Source organism: Sorex araneus, chromosome 1 (genome assembly GCF_027595985.1).
Source record: "Sorex araneus isolate mSorAra2 chromosome 1, mSorAra2.pri, whole genome shotgun sequence".
Lineage (NCBI taxonomy): Eukaryota > Metazoa > Chordata > Mammalia > Eulipotyphla > Soricidae > Sorex > Sorex araneus.
The window spans coordinates 328,674,791-328,693,838 of NC_073302.1; the positions used below are offsets into that span (position 1 = coordinate 328,674,791).

Genomic DNA, 19,048 nt, shown 5'->3' on the forward strand with positions numbered 1-19,048 from the left:
AGCAAATGTTACTTTATCGAATGGCTGATGTTAAGTGGTAACAGATATAAACTCAGTTCCCTCCATTTTGCTTCCACAGTAAGTTCAGAACTTGTAGTATCTGAAAAGCAAACATTGGAGATCTTTAGTCAAGCCCTCTCAAATTGCTGGACCTTTATTATTACCAGGTCACTTATTATTTTTTAGTGTTGTGGTGCCAGGGACTGAATCCAGGGCTTCACACAGGCAAAGTGGTGCACACAGGGCCAAGCTACATCCCAACTCAATGAAGTAACTTTAAAGTGATATTTCTAACAGTGTTTGTGACTAGTCCATTTGTGACTATTGTCACAACAGTGATATAATATTGTGAATACTTCTAATAATATCTATTATATTTTACAGTTAAGGTGATTTATTGAGTTCAGAGTTGGAGATGTCTAAATATGATATTTTTTAAACTCTATGGATCTAAATTTCAGCAACATTTTCCAAAGAAATTATATATAAATATATGTATATATAAATTAAGGTCTTGTGAAGTTGGTTATATGGTTAGTTATTAAGATAAGTACAAATGAAGGGCTCAGGGGAAGCAAATGTGATTTGGTTTATTTTAGTCAGAATTCCTAATCTGTGCACTGTCAAATTTTTAGGTACATAAATCCTCCAAATTAAACAGGTGAGTAGTCAAAGGCTTGTAATCTCAGAGATAATGTATACCAGAATTATACAGGTATGGGAAATACTGAAGTGTCTTAACTAATCTTGTTTTCATTTATGTTGTTGTTGCTGTTATTGTTGGATCCTACCTGACCATTTCAGGGGCTATTCTCATTCAGATCAGGGACTATGTACTAGGGGTTGAAGTCACATGCAAAGCATGAACTCCATCTGTTTGACTATCCTTCTGACTCCCTAATGATCTGTTAAACCTATTTTATTTCAAATTACTGAGCCTATTATACCCTTTCCTTTCTTTAACTACCTCTTTCTTTTCAGGAAATAATAATTTTAAGAATAAACTTTGGGAAACAGGAATTTAGTTTCCGATCCAGTGAAGTCCTAAAAACATAAGAATTATTTTCTCTGAATATCCTTTATTCATGTAGTTTTTTTTTTTTAAAGGGGGCCTAGTTCTGTGCTCCAGAGTGATTCCTAGAGGTACTCAGTGAATCTTATGTGGTGCTAGAAATTGAACCAGAGTTGGCTGCATACAAGGCAAGTGCCTTACACTTTGTACTATCTCTCTGGCTGACTCATGTCATTTTAAGAAAGCATGTTTATTATCTCAGAAGCATGATTTATGTACTCAATTTGTAAGAAGACTGAAAAAATTCCTTAAAGTATGAGACTATATATATTAGCTCCACATCCAAAAGGAATCTCAGAGAATGGTTACTGCTGATCTCAGAGAATCCACTTCTTACTCTAGATCCTTCTTTCCATGAGTTCCAAATACTGGGTTTCAAGTCCATATTAAAACCAGATCTACAGGGAACTGGCCCATGAATATGGCTGATTTCCTCTCGAGAATCTGATCTGAAGATCTGTCTGACCACATGAATGACTGCAGACTGTGGTCATTTGGGGTCTATTTTAGGAATCCTTTTTTTAATCCATGAACATATGAATGAATTGAGAGAGATAATGATAATATATAAAACAAATGTTACTCTAGTTGGGAAAGTGGGTTAAAACACTGTGATGTTTCATAAAGCCAGTGGAGGAGAGAGACTGGAAGTACAGTTTGTGGCCTTCTAGTTCTCATTTCTGTGTGGGGTCTAGGCAGACACTGTGCCACTCAGCTCCAACAAGCCCATTCATTTTACAGTGCTAGCTTTGAGCCTGGTGTACTTCTCTCATGACCTTAAATCTCAATGACATTCCCTGTTTTCTGTTATTAAAGAACACTTTGAAATGATCCTTTCACATCGTAAACAACTACTCTTCAAGTTAAATAGTCGTGCTATTTAGTGTTGTTATACTTCACTCATCACTAAAAAAAATCAGATAACAGACAGTAAGATGAAATAAAGAACAAAAGTTTAAAAGCCATCGGAAAACAATAAATAAAGTGGCAATAGTCACACTTAATTGTCGATAGATAAGATCATTGTAAATAGCTTCCTGAAAGGATAAAAATACAAGATCTGCTGAAATAGTGCACAGAACAAACTCACTACACAGGCAGAAAGTAAAGGCCTGAAAAGACATTTCAAGCAAATGGCAAACAAAATAAGGCAAGGATAGCTATATGTATGTTAGATAAAATAGACTTTAAACTGAAAATAGTTAAAAGAGTCAAAGAAGGACATTATATAATGGTAAAAGGGTCACTTCCTATAATATTTGTTATATATGTATCCAATGGATTGCACAGTGGGTAGGGAGTTTGCCTTGCATGTGACTGACCCGGGTTCAATTCCTCTGTCCCTCTTAGGGAGCCTGGCAAGCTACCCGTGGCATATTCCATATGCCAAAAACAGTAACAACAAATCTCACAGTGGAGAGACATTACTGGTGCCCACTTGAGCAAATCCATGAACAACAGGATGACAGTGCTACAGTGCTATGTATCCAACATCAGAATAGTAAAACATATATATTAAGCATAAAACGAGATATGAACAATAATACAGTGAAATAAATAGAAGATGTAAAAACCTCATTCTCAACAATGGATTATTCAAATGAAAAAAATCAATCAATGTGTTTAAACAACATTATAGGAAAAATGTAACCTTGGCACTGAAGAGATAGCACAGAGGGTAGAGTGGTTGCCTTGCATGTGGCGAAGATAGAAAAGTAGATGAACTTAGGGAAAATCAAGATTCCTGGAAAAGCACTATGCTCTCCAAAAAATTACTAACTATATTCTTGTTATTTTATTTATTTATTTTTGCTTTTTGGGTCACACCCGGCGGTGCACAGGGGTTACTCCTGGCTCTGTACTCAGGAATTACTCCTGGTGGTGCTTGTGGGACCATATGGGATGCTGGGAATCGAACCCGGGTCAGCTATATGCAAGGCAAACGCCCTACCCTCTGTGCTATTCCACAGGCTGCTACTCCAGCCCTATTATTGTTATTTTAACTTAGGACTATTTTCAAATTCCTTTTTTTTGTAATACAAAAATAAATTTCTATTGCACTGCTATAGTTTCAGAAAAATTGAAAGAGGAACTAATTATATGTGCTGAATATGCATAGTGCTCCAAAGCTCATATTATTTGACTTGCAGTAATAGCTAAAAGCAACTAACCTGAGTCATCTTGTGATTACAGGCAAATCACTTCTATTCTTTGTGAATCACGCCTGTTGCCACTCACAATCCAAGAGTAACTGTTGTTTTTGACATCTTCCTGTATGAAATGTAAATGAAAGGTAGTAGAAGAGAAATCAAACAGCAAGCTCCTTCACACGATGAACCACTTGGCATGAGTCACTGAAAGGAGCACAGGCCCTATTAGGAAATAAAAGCAAATACAAAATGTCATTTCACATTAAAAAAATTGACTTGGTTATAGCCCAGGTTGATGTGTATAAAGTACCCAGAGAAGCAGAAACTAAAAGGACATGTTAATATATGGAGTGTGCCATGATCATAAGCACAGTTGTTGTTTTTTTCTTAAGCACAGTTTTAAAAATCAATTCCTATGATTTCTGTGAAATAACACTTCCCCCAGGATTAAAATGAATGATTTCATCATATTTCTGAAAGAATTATAAGCACAGAAGGTCAATTTTTTTTTGAGTCAATCTGGCACCTTAATTACAGTTATAGTCACCATTTAAGGCAGAATTACTATATTTTTAAAGAAAGTATTCTAGTACAATTCAGCTGCTTGATATTTGTTCATACTATCATCTACTTTTTAAATTTTATTTTTATAAAATTCTTCACAATAATTTATTACATTCAACATTCCAACACCAACCCCACCACCATTGTTTCGAATTTTCCCACCACCACCCAAGTCTGCCCCAAGACAGATCCTAAATAATATTTTTTGTATTGTTGTTATGAATACTCCACTAAAAAATGATCCAAAAAGGTTTCCTTAGGGGAAGTGTGTGAAAGTTGTTTCATCTCACCTTGAAGCCATTAAACCCCCATGTAAGAGATCACTAACATGTTGTTACAAGTTGAGCCTTATGTGCTAATATCCATCTATATCTATATATGTAGATATAGATAGATACTATATCTGTCTACTTATATGTATTATCTATCTACATTTACATATATCTACATATATGCATATATGTATATATACATAGATATATACATAGATATGTATACATATGTACATGTTTTGTATATATGTATATATATTTGAAGAAGCACTGTAGCACTGCACTGTAGAACTGTCTTCCCGTTGTTCATCTATTTGCTTGAGCGGGCACCAGTTATGTCTCCATTGTGAGACTTGTTACTGTTTTTGGCATATCGAATATGCCACGGGTAGCTTGCCAGGCTCTGCAGATTTATTACCAGTGATCCATCATGGGAAAATATGTCAACAACACAAATTATCAAGGCATATGTTACATGTTATAAGTATTTTGATCAGAAGCAATGGGAAGGAAAGCATTTCAGTTCAAACTGATATTGTAAACTCTGAGGTAAGATAATCATTGATTTATAGACTGGGGTAAAATTTTATTTGATAATCATTTTTATATCCTCTTTAATAATTTCCTCTTTAATGTCTTTAACAAGTGTTTAAATGATTGACTTTCTCATCAACTTTCAAGATTTTGAGATAACATCAAAAATTAAGCAATTATTTTAAACTTAATAACAAAGCTAGTACCAAAATTTTTTTTGGCCCATCTGATTTTCGACACCTTGGCAAACGAGACAGCATCCCTGATTCTTGACCATCGATGGAGGTCCGAACTCGGGTTCCTTCTTTCACTTGAGTGAAACATGATACTCCTAGCATAGCTCTTTCGATTCCTCTTTGGGATACCCGAATATCGTTCTCATCCTGTTTGCATAGGGTCCAGGTCTCTGAGGCGTATGTTATTGCAAAAAGAATGGTGGAGTCGAAAAGATGTGCCCACAGCTGGAGGTTCTACATCCTCTTAACCACGTCTTCAACGCTCTGGAAGGCCTTTCACGCTGCTCTCTTCCTCCTGCGCAGTTCTGGCGCCAACTCATTCCTCATGTTGAGTTCTCAACCGAGGTACACATAGCGGCTGCATTAGGAGATGTTTGTTCCATTGAGAGCAAATGGAATGTCAGGGACTAGTTCATTTTTCATGAACATTGTCTTCGTGAGATTCAGCTGCAGTCCAACCTTTCCACACTTGCAGTCGAAGTCGGCCAGCATTTGTGCTGCTTGTCTAATGCTTGGTGTTATGAGAACAATGTCATCAGCGAAGCAGGGGTGGTGTAGTTGCCAACCATCTATCTTCACTCCCATTCCTTCCCATTCCAGTCATCGCATGACTTTCTCAAGGGTGGCACTGAAGAGTTTCGGTAAAGTGGTATCACCCTGCCGAACCCCTCTTTTTACGTCAATGATCACTTCCTTGTAAAATGGTAAGATCCTCGTGGTGAATCTGTAATACAGCTCATGGGGGATCTTGATGTACTGCGTTTGAATGCCCTGTTTAGCTAGGGCTTCGATGACTGTTTTAATCTCAACAGAATCGAAGGCCTTCTTTAAATCAATGAATGTTAGACAGAGTGGCATCTTGAACTCTCGAGTATCTTTGATGAGTTTGGTTGGTCGATCGTGCTGAATCCTTTTCAGAACCCGCTTGCTTGCATGTTTGTCCTTCATCTAGTGTTCGGCCTATTCTATTCAGGATGACTCGAGTGAACAACTTGTAGACGACAGGTAACAGGCAGATTGGGCAATGTCGTGGATGTCTCCCTTCTTATACAAGAGAACGATCCTGCTGGTTTTCCATTGGGACGGAACCTTGCATTCAGGCAGGTAGCATGTGAAAAGCCGAGCCAGTGTATTGATGAGTACTGGAGGCAGATTCATCAGGTGTTTGGGGTCTGACCTTGTCTGAACTGGGTACTGTATGCATCTTTACTGATGAAATGGCGTGTCAGATTTTGGAAGGGAGGACATTGGGAACAACATATTCATCCTGCAGAATTTGGTATGTGGGCATTTGGACACGGCTATCAAAGAGATCTGAGTAGAAGTTGTGAATAATCCTCTCCACTGCCTTTCTGGAAGATGTGATAGATCCATCAGGACGTCGGAGGGTAGTCATCTTGTTCTTGTGGTTGGTGAATAACACAGGTGAGCGTTGCAAATACTTTTCCTTGCTTCTGTTGCATCAGCCAACACTGCTGCTCTTCTCTCCTTGAGGTCTTCCTTTATCGCTTCTCTGCACAGCTTTGCGAGCTCAGACGTTAGCTTGTGGTTTCCTGAGGCTCGTGCCAAACCACGTCGGGTAATGAGCTCAAGAGTTTCCGAAGACAAGTGTCTGCATGTGGTTTTCCCACTCTTGGCATTTTTCGCGCCTTCATGAAGGTGCTGAACCAGTCGATCGTATTCCTCGTCGATGTTCTCAATGATGGCATCTTCCTACGTTGCCACAATAGTGCCAAAGAGCCCCCAGTTGGTGGTCATTCTGGGAGTTCTCTTCTTAAACTTAAACTCTGTAGTCCTTTCTCCCTGCTCTGTGAAGTAGAATTTTGCATGAAGGAGATGGTGGCCAAGGCCTTGAAAATCAGATGGGCTGAACACGTAATGGGATTCAGAGATGACCGCTGGACTAGATCTGTTACTGACTGGATTCCATTCATTTTAATCATCTCCCTGTCAGACTGTCCCTCATAGACAGTGCTTCTTCGGATGACGGGGTGCATGCTCCAGCTTCCTCCTTCCCTTCTCCACACCTCGTCACAATCTCAGCCCTGAACTAAGCATCTTTGCTCCAGGTGTGTTCTACACCGTGTCTCTCGAATACTGGATGATACTTCAGATACGGTTATAGTTCTTGAAGCCACAGAAATGATCCCTTTTTGGGCAGCATTTAACAAGGGGTTTGAAACAGCTGTGACTCAGAGGATCTCAAGTTCCCTCTTGCAGTTTGAAGGTATTTGTAATCACTGGGTGATGCTGTTATCGTACCAAGCTCTCCTGACACTCCACATTCACAGTACTCCCCTTTAGCTTAACTTCAGGCACCCCGCCATCTCTGTATCTTCCCTCAAAATGCAGTGGCCTTTACATTGAAGGATCACTGAACTGAAAGTATACACAGATTCATATCATATTAATGAAATGGCTTATATATCTAAAACACCAGGAATGAAGAGAAAACAGGTCCCCTAAAGGACTCATATTATACTTTGGAGAATATACAGGGAGAAAACTGAAATATGGAAACACCTGTACTTTTTCAGTTTATACATCCTGAGAGCTTCTGAATATCAAACTGACCTTATTTAATTCTAAAAATAATGTCTATCTCTAGCTGACAACTCACCTGCTAGTATGTATATATCTAATTTCACCCCAAACCAAATTACTAAATGTGGCCTTCAGATCCACAGATGCCAAGAGTTCACAAGGCGGGGCAGAGGTGGGGGAGGATGCAAATTATGATCCAAGTACGCAGGTGTTATGGTTTTAAAATTTTTATTGAGGTGTGTTTGGGGCCACACCCAGTAGTGCTCAAAGCTTATGCTTGGGTCTGTGATCAGAGGTCACTCCTGATGGTGCTTGCGGCACCACATGTGGTGCCAGGGATGAAATGGGGTTGGTTGCTAGGGCAAAGCATTTGCTTTGCCACTGAGCTCTATCCCCAACTTTTAATATTATATATCTACTTCTTGTTGCCCGAGTTTTCTATAACTCCAGTTATTACTTTTTTAAATAGGGGAAAGGCATTCTAAGATATTATTTCTATGGATCTTCTTTGAGAAAAACTTTCTGCTGACAAGTTAACATCACCACATAGGTAACTTTTAACAAATTCTCTTATTAGAACATATACTCGTGAAAATCACTTATTCCTCCAAAGGTCGCTCTTCTAATAAAATCTGCCTATAACCACCTACAACTCACTTATCCTTGCTAGCTGACACCGAATGTTATGCTAATCTGATATTCTGGCAAATGTTGTGAAATGAATTCTAAAGCCCTCTTACCCCCCAGCATACCTCCCCCCAAAGAAAATGGAGTTGGTGGCATAGACCCTGTTATACACAAGGTTACAGGGGCTCATCAAAGAGTAGCTCATCCTGTCTGAAGTAGGGAGTGCTGGTGAAGGCACCTCTGTGAGGTTTGTCTAGGGGAAGCCTGGTACAGGAGTGTGGGTGCACCAAGATAGGAAAAAGCATATGCAAAAAAGAAGAAATTATGTCAAGTATGGTGTTTCAGATGTACTTGAGTAAATTAGCAACAGCCACAATAACATTAAGACAGGTCAATCCATAGGTACACAAAGATATAGATTATTTATTATCATCCAGGTCCTGTTGTGTTTATATTACTCTGGCCAGAGAGCTAGTACAGGAGATAGGTGCGTACCTTGAATGTAACTGTCCTGCTTGATTTGGTACCACAGGGTTCCTCTGAAAGACCCCCTCTGGCTGAGGCACCCCCCACTGCCGTAGGGTCAGAGCAGTGACGCTTCATTCATAGAACCTCTCAGTGGGGCCCTCAGAAATACTAACTCATTGAGTCATCACAACTTGAAATAGAAAGTACAGTTTTCTCCATTTTCAAGCCCTAAACCTGAGACCAGAAAGAAGGTTCCATAACTAGTAAGTGACAAAGGCAGGATCTGAGAACAGAGTGAGATTCCAGCATGCCCGTGGTTAACCATATAGCTGGCGAGGAGAGGGGAGGGAAGAGAAAATATAGAAGAACAAGTGGCTCAAATATGACCCTAGATCCCTTCTCCCTGCCCCGAGGAGGCCCCAAGTTGCTGCCCACAAACTGCTTCTCCGGCTTCTTAACGGCCATGATCCCAGAGGCACACAAACCAATCTTGGAACCCAGCGGCTTTTGGCAGAAATCCCTCCAGACTTATTATTAAAATATCAGAAATCCCAAATCATCATATGCTCTTCAGAATCAGCAATAAAAAACAAATTATCTAATGATGCCTTTTCGGCAGATATGATTGTTGGGGAAAATTCCAAATAATAATGGTGGATCTTTTGTTGAAATATTGAATGTGATCAAAGTGGAGAGAGAGTAAAGTGGAAATCATCTGCCACAAGGGGAGGGGTGTGTTGGGAAGTATACTGGGGTTATTTATTTTCTCTTCTTTTCTCTTCTCTTCTCTTCTCTTCTCTTCTCTTCTCTTCTCTTCTCTTCTCTTCTCTTCTCTTCTCTTCTCTTCTCTTCTCTTCTCTTCTCTTCTCTTCTCTTCTCTTCTCTTCTCTTCTCCTCTCTTCTCTTCTCTTTTTAGTTATTGAATCACCATGTGGAAAGTTACAGAGCTTTCAGTCCTAAGTTTCCGTTATATAATGTTCAACACCTATCCCATCACTAGTGCACATTTTCCACCACCAGGAGCCCCAGTATACCTCCCCCCACCCCACCCCCGCCTCCCCACTCCCCGCCTGTGTAGCTGATAGATTTCAATTTACTTTGATTACCTTCAATATTTCAACAAAAAACTCACTATTATTGTTTGCAGTTCCCCCACCCCGCAAAGTAGAACCTGTTGAAAAGGAACCATTTGATAATGTTTTACATTGCTGACAATTAAGAGGTATGAGGTAACGCGGTTTTGGATTTCTGTATGTTAGTACCAAAGTCCGGGGAAATTTCTGCCAGAAATTGCATCACTGCAAGCTTTTACTTCTCTTTTGTGGTCCTCATAAAATGGAAAAGCCGAGAGAGAAAAAACCCTTCCCTCCTGGCGCCGCATTGGGGCAGTGGCTCAGTTCACAGTTTAGAGACATTTCTGTGAGCTGCTGGTGCCCAATGTAGTTTAGTTGGCTTCTGGGATCATGCTCGTGCAGCAGTGGAAAGTCTACACACGTGTGGCCGCTGCACTCAAATCTCGGCGGAGAGCCTATACTGGGGTTCTTGGTGGTGGAAAATGTGTACTGGTGAAGGGATAGGTGTTTAGTCATGACCAAGACTTTAAATGGAAAGCTTTGTAATGTTCTCAGGTGATTCAATAATAATAATAATAATAATAATAATAATAATAGTAATAATAAAAAGACCCTAGATCACATTATCATCTGGAAAAGTTTGAGAAGTTTCTTAATTGACTTCCTTTAGAAATAGGCAATTATCATCATAGGACATTATCACATTATTATAATCCTCCTTGAGGATAAGCGGGGAATTATCAGCAAATTCTGTATCACTCACTGTCACTGTCATCCGGTTGATCATCAATTTTCTCGAGCAGGCGCCAGTAATGTGTCCATTCGTCCTAGCCCTGAGATTTTAGCAGCCTCTCTTTACGCGTTCTTTTCAGTGGTGTCGCATTGGAGGCTCTTTCAGGGTAAGGGGAATGAGACCCATCATTGTTACCGTATTTGGCATATCAAATACGCAACGGAGAGCTTGCCAGTCTCTGCTGTGCGGGCAGGATGCTCTTGATACCTTGCCAGTTTCTCTGAGAGGGAAAACTAGGCAACTAGGTTATAAGAGGTCTTCCGGGAGCATTGTTTTATAGTCTCTGGATCTTGGCTGCTGATGAGATTACACAGTGCTAGTAGCAGTTTGTGGGTGATGGCTGCCAAGCTATTGGAAAATGAGGGATCTGGGTGGAGGAGGCCCAGTCCTGATCTGAGCAGACTTGGAGATCTCAGCCTAGGGTACCACACACCTGGGTTCTTCTGCCCATTCCTTCATGCGTGAGGCTCCTCTGAACATGTGGAGAGGGGCCTTGAGTATGGCTGTGGCTGGGTTCCGGAGGTCTTTGGCTGCAGGGGCTCTGCTCGGGGTGGGGAGGGAAATTCAGCCCGCCCTGCTCCGAGGGGCCCTGGTGAAGACAGCCAAGCACAGTAGCAAGAGACGTCTCAAGGCCCCTCTCCACACGTTCAGACGAACTTCACACATGAAGAAACTGGCAGAGGAACCCAGATGTGCAGGACCCCAGGCTAAGATCTCCAAGACTGCTAGAACTGGGCCCCCTCCACCCAGACCCCTGGTTTTCCAGTCGTTTGGCAGCCACACCCACAAACTGCCCCCGGTGCTATGTAATCCCATCAATAGCCAAGACCCAGCAAATTCTAGATAAAGGAAATAGAGGTCATCTAAAACCTGGTGAGGAATGTGACCCTGTTGAGTCTGGGCAAGCCCTTAGGTTTATAGGAGCAGCTGTGAGGTTGGAAAATACAAAAGAAGGAAAAAAAAGTAGGAGAAAGGCTGGCAGCACCACACTGATGGTTGGTTATCAGAGGTCGTTCCTCCACAGGCAGTAACGGGACTGTATTCATTGCTGTTGGAATTAATTTTGATTTTGTATATTAGAGACTGTCTTAAAAGAACAAGGAAATTGAATATGGGTTTTCAGAAAAATGAAAATAGAATACCCAGCTTTTCCTCAATATTTGCTGCTGGTATCAGTTTGACAAAGCCTGCTCTCTGTATTGATATAAGAGTAATAAGATCCCTGTGATAACAATTTATTCAGAAGGTAGTTCTGATATCAGAAAAGGCAATACCAAAGGAGAAGGAGAACTCTACCCATTCTTCCTTCTAAGAAAGAGCATTTGCAAGTTAAAGAATGAGGAGTCCCCAGTCATTTTACTTTTCAGTGATTGTTCAGGAGGAAGCTTTTATAGGAACATGAATTTTTTTTAGGTCCAGATTTAAATTCTGTTATGTTAGACTAAAAATGTTGATAAATTTTTTAAATAGTGTTGATCATTACCATAGTCCAGGCCATCTGGAGAAAGATAAAGATTCTAGTCTGGCAGGCAGTGGTATCCAGAGGCAGAAAGCAAATTCAGTTAGTTGCCTGTGATCGTGGTGTAGCACAGCTGCAGGGGTTCAGAACAGGTCTTGCCCCAGAGTAGAAGGAAGGACACAAGGAGTTTAGGAGTTTAGAGCCATCTGCAGAGTTTAAGGGTGAAAACCCAAATTCCATTACTTCATTCTTTTTTTTTTTTAATTTTATTGAATCACAGTGAGATAGTTACAAGCTTTCACGTTTGGATTACAATCACACAATGATCACAGTGATCAAACACCCATCCCTCCACCAGGGCACATTCCCTACCACCAATATCCTTGGTATTACCCCCCCCCCCCCTTTCCCACCCTCCCCCTGCCTCCATGGCAGACAATATTCCCCATACTCTCTCTCTACTTTTGGGCATTATGGCTTGCAACACATTCTTAACTCAAGACCCAGGGCTGATTTTCTCACCTGTTGAAACTGTAAATGTAAGGCAGTGGAAAAATCAGTTTCCAAATCTGAACCTATAAATTGCCAAATTTCTGGAATTCCAAGTTCAGCAAGCATCTTTTGTCAAAGCTGGGTCCTGTCTTGCCTTCCCTGCCTGATGAGGAAAATTGTTTCCTTGCAGGCCCTACAAGTTTCCCACTGAATAGGAGTTTCCGGTAAGAGGGACACAACCGGGGTTTCTGGTAAATTCAGCCCGCTCTGACCATCGTATTCCTGACCCTTCTCACTGAGTCTCCGTCAAATAAAGATGGGTTACATGCTGGTCAAATTACGGTTTGTGGAATCTAGATCCGAGGAAACATGAGAATTCTGGAAAAGACAGCCAGGCCAGAGGAGGCCAGAGGAGTGCTGAGTTGAGTGCATGCCGAGTCTATACACACGGTGCACCTCCGGGAATCACAGTTCCAACCCCGGCAGACAGAGGGGATTGAATGGCGTTCCTGTCTGGCACAGGCAAGTCTACATACTGCTAGACCTCTGCTAATCACGTTGCTTTGCAGCCTGTCTCACTTACCCAGCAACAAAACAAACGCAAAGCAAGAAGAGTAACAACAAAACTTGAAGGAAATCCCTGGAGCTCACTGTATTTAAGTTGATTTCCTCTCCCCACTCTCAGCCATTGTGGATAATGATACATCTGCCTCCTCCCCTCTCCATCCACAGTGCCTCTATTATATGCAACAGATAGGGAAACCTTAGATAATTATCACCCCGAATGTTATGCACCACCAAAGACAGCAGCATCACTTAAAAAAACATTTTGAGTGAGTTGTGGTTTTTAGAAGTGCTAAATTGTCATTTGTTTGGGGCCACACCCACCCAGCCATGCTGAGGGCTTTCTCTGGCTCTGTGCTTTGAACACTCCTCATAGTCCCAATCTGCTATAAAACCAGTTGAAGGGCTGGAGCGCTAGCACTGAGGGTAGGGCGTTTGCCTTGCACATGGCCAACCCAGGTTCGATTCCCAGCATCCCATATGGTCTCCTGAGTACTACCAGAAGTAATTCCTGAGTGCAGAGCCAGGGGAAACCCCTGTGCATCGCTGGGTGTGACCCAAAAAGCAAAAAAAAAAAACAAAAAACAAAAAACAAAAAACCAAAAACAAACAAAACAAAAAAACAGTTGAAAGTTAAAAGTAATGCTCCCAAAGGAATTCAATGCCCATCTCTCACCCTTCACTCTGGCCTGCTCCAGGGGGAGGAGGTGGGCAGGAAATGGGTGTGGGGGGGCTTTTCCCCCTACTTGTCCCTCTCTCTCCTCACACACTGGCTACTTCGAGTGGGGAGCTGTGGGTGGGGGGAGTGCTAGCAGAAAGAGGCAGGAGCCAAAGGAGTCTGGGTTGTTCACGATATGCCATGAAGTCTGAGCCTGGATCCAACTGCGGCCTCTTCCCATTTCTTTTCTGCTCGGGATGACGGGCCACCATCACTCACCCACTGCATCTTGGCAGACCCTCACTGCTGCTCACCTCTCGCCTGTGGCTTCCTGTGACGTGGTGGGGAGGATGGCCCTGTCCCACACCTTTTCCTGACAGTCCTCCCAGCAGCTGGCCACCCTGCTTCTGCTTGCACTGTGCCTCACTCGCCAGCTCCTCACCTCTCCAGCTCCCGCTGTCTCTTCACCACATCAGGTCCCAGGAACATCCTTCCCACTGTCCCAGCCCCGGCGAGGTGCTGGCAGCTCCCAGTCAGCCATAGGCTCCAGTGTTTTCAGGCTTAACCCCACACTGCATCTTCAACATGGTGGTGGCACACACGGAACTTATCTGTGTTGTTCCCTTGAAGCCATGAGGTTAGACTTGAGAATGGGAGAAAGATCTCCCTCTCTTCTCACAAGGAGTGTGTGTGTGTGTGTGTGTGTGTGTGTGTGAGAGAGAGAGAGAGAGAGAGAGAGAGAGAGACAGACAGACAGACAGACAGACAGACAGACAGACAGACACAGACAGACAGACAGACAGACAGGGACAGAGAGAGACAGAGGAAAGTGAGACAGAGAACACCACAAGCATCTCTCTAAAGAAATCTTCCTGACCTTTGGGGAGGAAGTGGGTGGGAGGTTTAATTAATCACCAGAGACCAATGATTTAATCAGCTGCTCCTTCGTACTGAAGCCTTTCTAGAATCTTCAAAGCTTCCACACAGGTGAACACCTGGAGATCTGAGGAAAGTGCCATGGGACAGAGACCTAGTAGCCCTGCCCCCTCCTAAATCCAGTCTCAGGCATCTCTTCCTGGCCTGGCTCCTCTGATCTCTTTCTCTGTAACAATCAGCTGATTTAAGTGCTTCTCTGAGGCTTGGAACTGCTCTATCAAGTACACTGAACCTGAACCTAAATCCTGGAACCTGCCGTTCTAACAGCTCATCAGGAGCACAGCTTCTACAAGAGGAATGTGAGGTGGGCTTCGGGGTCATAGCCCACCTTTGTCAGACTCTGCCCTCCACCTGTGTGTGGAGAGAGGAAGACAGGGGTGTAATCAGCAGACATCTGCTGGTGCTGGCCTACTGCTTCGGGTGGGGTATGGACCCCTGGGCCTGGGAAACAGGCCTAGAGCATTTGTATATTTTAAATACAATTTTTGGAGGGGGACTTAGGAGGGGTCACACCCAGTGATACTCAGGGGTTACTCTTGGCTCTGTACTCAGAAATAAGTCCTGGCGGTGCTTAGGGGACCATAAAGGATGCTGGGGATAGAACCTGGGTCAAACGGGCATGCAAGGCAAGCATTTTATCCACTGCTCCATTGCAGCCTTAATCCAATATTTTTAAATAACAGGTGTTAATCTCTGCCCCTGCAGAACCTGCACAGGAAGCCACAGTTCAGAACACGGGAGTGCTTTGCTGTCAAGTATTTGGGACTGTCTGTGCCTGTGGTAGAGATAGGGTCCCTTCTTGCCACTGCTCTGTTTTGAGGGTGGTGCGGGTCAGGGGACAGGGAGCACAAGAGGGTATCTAGAGGGCCCGCAGAGGCCCAGGACACATGCCCCTTTCCGATTGCTTCCTGTTCATGCAGAGTTGCTGGGCAATCATGGGTCCCCCGCAGCTGGCCTGTGGCCAGTGGTTTCTGATTGGCTGTGAGGTATTTTTCACTCTGGCACACCCCTAACAGATACCCGCTCCAGCCAAAGAGCTAATCCAGCTCTGCAGGGCCTGGCTCTGAGCTTCTCAGGTATCTGCACTAGCCCATTCTCAATTCTCTGATAATCTGCTGAACCAGCTCCTCATGTGAAGTTCTCTGCTGACATGACCAGTACAATTTCTACTTTTTATTCCCTGAGCTTGGTTAATAGAACTAGACAACTCTGATGAACACCACTGTGGATTTTTTTTTCAATCCTACTGTGTAAGAGAAATGAAAAGAAAAGAGAAAGGAAAAAGAGAGATAGTGATACAAAAAGAGAAAGGAAGCATTTTAATCCATTTCAAAGTCCTGCAAGAGTTTAATCATTGCTAATGGGTGTGTAAATACCATTAAACTAGACAATATTCCCCATATTCTCTCTCTACTTTTGGGCATTATGGCTTGCAACACTAAAATATAAAATACTTTCTGATGGGATATACCCAACTCCTTGAACACAGCCCAGCACAGAACAAGACAATGGATTGCCTTTGCTGTGTAAATGCATAGAACATGTTTCTTTTAAACACAAAAGCACCAATTATGATCATGAAATAGGCTCACAAAAGTTACAATATCATGCAAATATATCCAGGGGGAAGTAAATGTTTTTTAGAAGTAACCTTTTAAGTTTTGTAAAACCCTACTGCAATTTTTGGAGAGCAAGTTCCATTTTCTACTCTCTCCCTTTTTGTTTTATTATTTACTAATTTTTGCCAGTGAGGATTTCTCCATACTTTTTTTTTTAATTTTATTGAATCACCGTGAGATAGTTACAAGCTTTCATATTTGGATTACAATCTCACAATGATCAAACACCCATCCCTCCACCAGTGCACATTCTCCACCACCAATATCCCGGGTATATCCCCCCTTTCCCACCCTCCCCCTGCCTCTATGGCAGACAATATTCCCCATATTCTCTCTCTACTTTTGGGCATTATGGTTTGCAACACAGACACTGAGAGGTCATCATGTTTGGTCCATTATCTACTTTCAGAATGCATCTCCCATCCCGACTGGTTCCTCTAGCCATCATTTTCTTAGTGATCCCTTCTCTATTCCATCTGCCTGCTCCCCTCTGCTCATGAAGCAGTCTTCTAGCTATGGGGCAATACCCCTGGCCTTTGTATCTACTCTCCTTGGGTGTCAGCCTCATGTGATGCTACCCTACACTCCACAAATGAGTGCAATCCCTCTATGTCTGTCCCTCTCTTTCTGACTCATTTCACTTAGCATGATACTTTCCATGCTTATTCATTTATAAGCAAATTTCAGTACTTCATCTCTCCTAACAGCTGCATAGTAAGATTTCTCCATATTTTCATTATCACTGTCGTCCCGTTGCTCATACATTTGCTTGAGCAGGCACCTGTAACATCTCCATTAGTCTCTGTCACGTTCAGAGTCAGGGGAATGAGGCCCATTATTCTTATTATTTTTGACAAATCAAATACACCATGGGTAGCTCGCCAGGCTCTGTCGTGCGAGATTCTACATCACTCTCTTTGGGGAGCTTTTTTTTATAGTCTCTGGATCTTGGTTGTTGATGAGATTACATGGCGCCGGGGGCAGTTTGTGGGTGTGACTGCCAAGCTACTGGAAAACTGGGGATCTGGGTGGAGGAGGCTCAGTCCCCATCATTATACACTATACATTACTCTTGAGTTAACTATTCAGTTTGGTTTTGTAAATTTTGGGGGGCTGGTGGGGCTGAAGAGAGTGGTGCTGAGGGGAGCTAGGGCCTCTCCAGATGATTTTGAGCCAGCTGGGCTGGTGATGTGCCATGTTTCTTGGCCCTCAAGTTACCCAGGCTGCCTGTGGATGCTCTAGCCCCCTCCAGTGTAATACCCAGTGATGCCTTAACCCTTGTACTACCATGCCACCTTGCCATTTCCTGGTACTGTGTTTTATAGTAAGAAGTATACTGGCTAATGCTTTGCATGCAGGAGGCCCAATTTCCATCCCTAACACCATAGGGTCCCCTGTGCAGAGTCAGGAATGATCCTCTACACTGAGTAAGGCACAGTCCAGAGCATGGTTGGGTGTGGCCCCCAAACAAAGCAAATTTTTAAAAATTACATAATTTTGTCTTTGTTCCTAGAACAGGGTACCTAAACCCCTTCTAATTTTCTCTTATGAGAATGATGGCCCTTTCTTGGGTTTGGTTTTGTTCTTAGCTCCTGAAATAGCTCTGGAGCAATAAGGTGAAGTGGGTTTAAAAGAATAATAATAAGCATTTTTCAAACAATCCTGACTACATAGAGAGGTTTACTTTGTTTTTAAGGTTTATCTTTTTTGCTGCAGGATCATAGTCTACAGTAGTACTGAAGTCACTTTTTAAAAAAATTCAGTTTAATTTTCATAAAGTTCTTCACATTAATTTATTACATTCAATATTCCAACACCAATCCCACCACCATTACACTTTCCCACTACCACTATTTCCATCCTGAACCCCAAACTCTCTCCCCAAGCAGCACTGAAAAAATTTATTTTGTATTTATTATTAAGAATAATCCGGTGAAAATGAGACAAAAAAGGTTTCTTAGAGAAAAGTGGGTGGAGATTGTTGTATTTCACCCAGGAGTGATTAAGCCCTTCTATAAGAGATTAGTAACATGTTGTTAAAGGTTGAGCCTTATGTGAACATATACATATATATACACACATATATACATATATATTTCTGTATAAATACTCTTGGTATATTGGTAAAGTATGAGATGTCCAGGAATATAGATTGACTCATGGGTGAGGCTTGTCCGAGTGTGTGGAGAGTGGCCGGGAGTTCTGGAGGTTTTCGGCTGCTAGGGCTGGGTCCCTTAAGGCAGGGAGGGACCTCACCCACCCCCTCAAGGGTGCCCTGAATGAAACAGCCTGCCATGGGGTCTGGCAGCATGGTTATGGCGTATCTTGGTCTACCTATTCTGACCGTGCCAATGACTGGTCTGTCCCAGAGGGGCAACTGAACATGGGTGAACATGTCCATCAGAAATGTCTTGGAGAACCTGCTGCACTTGATTACCTACCATAGCAACTCAGATGGGAGAGCATGAGGGAATTTCAGTAATGAATCAGCAGCTCTGATTGCTCTTTTTGTTTTGTTTTGTTTTTGTTTCTGGGTCACACCCGGCGATGCACAGGGGTTACTCCTGGCTCTTCACTCAGGAATTACCCCTGGCGGTGCTCAAGGGACCATATGGGATGCTGGGATTAGAACCCGGGTTGGCCGCGTGCAAGGCAAACGCCCTACCCGCTGTGCTATCGCTCCAGCCCCTCTGATTGCTCTTGATGACCAATCAGTAAAAACTGCTAATGTGTCCGTCACTGGATCAGTGTTCGCTTATGCAAGGAAAATGTTCCTCTTACCGCCATCAAAAAGCTAAATGGGTGAAAGGAAATCAGGAAGGTCTATACACACTGTTCCCATCTGACCTTAAACTCATCAAACAGGTCACTGTCACTGTATCACTGTCATTGTGTTGATCATAGATTTGCTCAAGCAGGCCCAGTAACATCTCCATTTATCCTAGCCCTGAGATTTTAGCAACCTCTCTTTATTCGTTCTTCCCAAT

At 42.6% G+C, this 19,048-nt stretch overlaps 1 protein-coding gene across 8 annotated transcripts in view; it reads right to left on the reverse strand.

Moving 5' to 3' along the window:
* Positions 1-19,048, reverse strand: part of TRMT9B (tRNA methyltransferase 9B (putative)) — a 72,306-nt gene that overhangs the window by 26,006 nt on the left and 27,252 nt on the right. For 6 of the 8 annotated variants that reach the window (XM_055132116.1, XM_055132108.1, XM_055132111.1 and 3 more), the window contains one exon: positions 3,244-3,444. The gene's annotated coding sequence lies outside the window, so the exon portion shown is untranslated. The remainder of the gene's footprint in view (positions 1-3,243; positions 3,445-19,048) is intronic. The other 2 variants (XM_055132124.1, XM_055132121.1) reach the window with 1 other exon arrangement.